The following is a 4,438-nucleotide window of genomic DNA, read 5'->3' on the forward strand; positions in this document are numbered from 1 at the left end:
GCTGATAATATTTTGAGTTTTTTTCCAAATTTTGACTGTTATGAATAAAGCTGCTGTGGATATTTGTGTGGAAGTATTGAAATGTGCTTTCATTTTTCTTGGCTAAAAGCATGGACATTTGTAGAATATGTGTGTCATATGGTAAAAGTTTGTAAGAAGCCATTAAATTGTTCTCCAATGTGGTTGGCCATTTTGCATTTTCAGTAATGTTTGAGAAATTCACTTGATCTCTATTTTTACCAATACTTATTGTTGTTTTTAGTCATTCTAGATAGTATGCCATGGTATCTGATTGTACTTTTTATATTTCAGTAGTGACTGATTATCTTCTCATGGCTCTATTTGCAATTGAAATATCATTTGTCCAATTTTTGCCCATTTTTAATTAGGATGTTTAACTTTTTATTGAGTTGGAAGAGTCCTTTATATATTTTGGATATACATCCCTTATTAAAATGTTTTAAAAAATATTTTCAGTTTGTGATTTGCATTTTTATTTTATTCATAGTAACTTTTAAAAAGCATGTTTTTTAATTTTGATAAATTGGAATTCATAATTTTTATTTTATGTTTCATACTTATTGTTGTTTTTTTTTTTCAAGAATCCTTGTTTTGTCTCTGTTATGTTTCCATACAAACTTTAGTATTATGCATTCTAGTTCTGTGAAAAATTCTGTTGGTATTTTGATAGGGAATTGCAGTGGATTTGTAGAATTCTTTGAGTTGTGGACATTTTCAGATTTGTTCTTCCAATCTCTGAGTATGGACTACCTTTCCATTGTGCCATTCTGAATTTCTTTCATCAGTGTTGTATAGTTTTCGGAGAATAGGTCTTTAACCTCTTTGGTTAAGTTTATTCCTATGTATTTTATTCTTTTTGGTGCAATTATAAGTGGAATTATTTAAAAATTTTCTTTCTGCGATTTCATTACTAGTGTATAAAATACAATAGATTTTTGTATATTAATTTTGTATCCTGTGACTTTACTGAATTCCTCTATTTGTTCTAGCAGTTTTTTGGTGGGGTCTTTAAGGTATTCTATACATAGTATGTCATCTGTAAATAGTGAGATTTTTACTTCTCGCTACCAAGTTGGATCCATTTGATTTCTTTTTGTTTTCTAGTGAAATTTTTACTTCTCCCTACCAATTTGGATCAATTTGATTTCTTTTTGTTTTCTGATAGCTGTGGCTAGGACATCCCTTATTACATTGAATAAAAGTGGTAAGGGTGGATATCCTTGTCTTGTTCCTGATCTTAGAAGGAAAGCACTCAGTTTTTTTTTAACCATTGAGTATGATGTTAGGTGTGCATTTTCATATATGGTCTTTATTATGTTGAGGTATGTTCCCTCTAAACCTACTTCGTTAAGAGGGTTTTTTAAAATTATTATTATGAATTGATGTTGTACTTTGTCAGATGCTTTTTCTGCATCTGACTGTCTTTAAAAGTAAATGCTACCGTCTTTCTCTTCTCAAGGTTTATCCTTTCTAATTACTCCTTTCTCTTTTTCTTTATGGAATTTCTACTTGTCAAATGATGGAGGTATTAACTTCATTTTTTTTAAATTTTTCTGTTTATTTTGTCTCACTGAGAAACTTCAATGACTTCATCTTTACTCTGTTTTATTAAATTTTTAAATTAATTTACCCAACCATAATTTTAGTTTCCAAGTCTTCTCATAGTGCTAATGGTTCAGTTCCACACATACATGCTTTAGAGGTTTAATGACTGAAGTTTTATTACTCCTTTTTTCTTCCTGCATCATCTTATTTATACATTTATATATGATTTGGTTTTCACGCTGTACTTTCTTTTCTTTTTTTTTTTTTTTAAGATTTTATTTATTTATTTGACAGACAGCGATCACAAATAGGCAGAGAGAGAGGAGGAAGCAGGCTCCCCGCCGTGCAGAGAGCCTGATACGGGGCTCGATCCCAGGACACTGGGATCATGACCTGAGCTGAAGGCAGAGGCTTTAACTCACTGAGCCACCCAGGCACCCTTCATGCTGTACTTTCTTAAAAAGTTCATTATTCATAGTTGTTTGTATTTCAGCAAGGAGCATAAAGTTGTTTGGCTACTTGGTATAAGTAGGAGGATTGAATCAATTTGTGAGCTTTGATTTAGGGAGATTGCATAGAGTTGACTGAAGCCTTTGCCAGATGTAGAGATTTTGGCTTTACCATTATGTTAATCCACTTTACAACTTTGGGATCCCTTGCCTGGTTAAAATATGTCCTAATGCAGTGTGGAAAATCATCCTTGTAAGACTTTTAGATAATCTCTTGTTCCCAACACCCAGTCATGATTCTTCTGCTATCTTTTCTTCCTAGCATTGCTGAGTCCTAACTTTGCTGGAGTTTCACTGGGCAGAACTGCTTCTTGTCCATACCCACCTCTGGAAGCACATTAGGTTGCAGCTTATCCTGTCTGTTCAATTAATTTCTACTCCTACATAGTCAGACTTTCATCGAAATGTCTCCTTTTCTAGTAATTATTTATTTATTTATTTATTTGACAGAGAGAGAGATCACAAGTAGGCAGAGAGGCAGTCAGAGAGAGAGAGATGGGGAAGCAGGCTCCCCGCTGAACAGAGAGCCCGATGCGGGGCTCAATTGCAGGACCCCGAGACCATGACTGGAGCCGAAGGCAGAAGCTCAACCCACTGAGCCACCCAGATGCCCCTTCTAGTAATTTTCTAATATCTCTTTTCTTATTCTCATCGTTATTATGGTTTTGTTTTTATCATTCTGTTTTGATTTTGGGATAGTGAGGAAATTAATGAATCTGCTATTGTTTTCTATAAATCTATAAATACAGTTAGTAAGAATAAAAGTTTTGATGAATAAACCAATCTTAAATTACAGGTTATGAGTGACAAGTTAAACTCATATCAGTATGAGTATCTAATTCATATGTTTATTTCACAGTCTTGAAATTTTGACTCACATATAAGTTTTTGGAAGTGGTGATTTTTTAACATGTATATTGTCCTATTAAGTATTTTTTTTTAACTTTCGTTATTGAAGGTTAAAACTTCTATCCAAAAAGTGGGGATTATAGTAGTGGGAATACTGTTATAAAGTGATTCACCAATGATACATAGTAATTTCTTAAGTTCCTTAAGTTCTTTTCTAACAACAGAAAAATTTGACAAGGAAAAATTGACATAAGAACTCTATATAAGATGATATCATTATGCTTTATATTATTCCTATTATATTTTCACTTATTCATGAGTGTTTTATGGACTATGTAATGATTGAGCCCTGCTTGCTCTTATACACCAACTAGAAGATATGAGGCAATGTATTAGAGATAAACAGTTTGTTAAAATGTGAGGTTATGTACCTTTGAGTGATTTAAAAACATTTTAAATGAAGTCATACTAAAAATATAGAATATTTGGAACAACTCTCTATAATCTTAGATATCTCGGACTTTAGTTGTAAATTACTTATATAAATTAACTTGAAAATGTTTTCAAATTGAGAGCATATGGTATTCCAAAAATATATACTTGAATGTAATAAGTTTGCCATATTTACTGACTATTTGAACTCAAGTTGCCATATTACCTGAGGTCGTGGAACATATTAAAAAATTGTATAGCAAGCTTTATTCAATATTCCCTATTATGTTAAAGAGGATCGTAGGATGAATCAAATTAGAATTCTAAATTTGAGAAACAAAGATCTACAAATATGTAGCAAATTATGAAATGGGAACTGTATTTTGGTGGCATAAAGTATATGAGTAGTTTAATTAGGATTCTGTAGTTTCACATACTAGAAATCAACTTTCACATACAGAAATAATACCAATGAAAACAAAACTGTAGACCTTATTCAGAAATGCTATCTCCAAGCCCACTGGAGTGGTAAGTACAAGTCTGGTTTTATGAGGGTGTAGTAGAACTAGGAACTAAATGGAAACAAGGAATAATGCAGCTTCTCTGTTTCCCACTCTGGATCCATATGTTCCCTTGCTTGTGCATGCCTGTTTCAAATTGCAACCTCCTTTTACTGCTGCTCCATGAATATTGCAGCAAATGCTCCCACCTCTCACCTGTCCCAACCTTACTCATCCCTTCTCCATAGACCTCATTCCTTAGTTTTTACATGTGGAACTCAGTTCATCCATATTCAGAAAATCCTAGTAACCCCACTGCCATTAGGTGTTCTTTCCTGATCCCTTCAACCCTGCAGTCACAAACTGTAAAGAGTTGCTCATATACCATACTGTGGAGTGGCGGGTTGTGGCTGATAATTGAAGAGTGAGTAGTTGTAGCTCTCAGGACAGGAAAATATGCTGATTGTTAGAGAATGCATTTCTCTAGCAGAAATAAGTAGGACTGGGAAGATGGATTCTTTACTCAATTATTAACGAGAGAATTAATAACTTTCTAATCTCTTACAGGAATTTGGTTAACTT

Source organism: Lutra lutra, chromosome 1, assembly GCF_902655055.1.
Source record: "Lutra lutra chromosome 1, mLutLut1.2, whole genome shotgun sequence".
In the NCBI taxonomy this organism is placed as follows: Eukaryota; Metazoa; Chordata; class Mammalia; order Carnivora; family Mustelidae; genus Lutra; species Lutra lutra.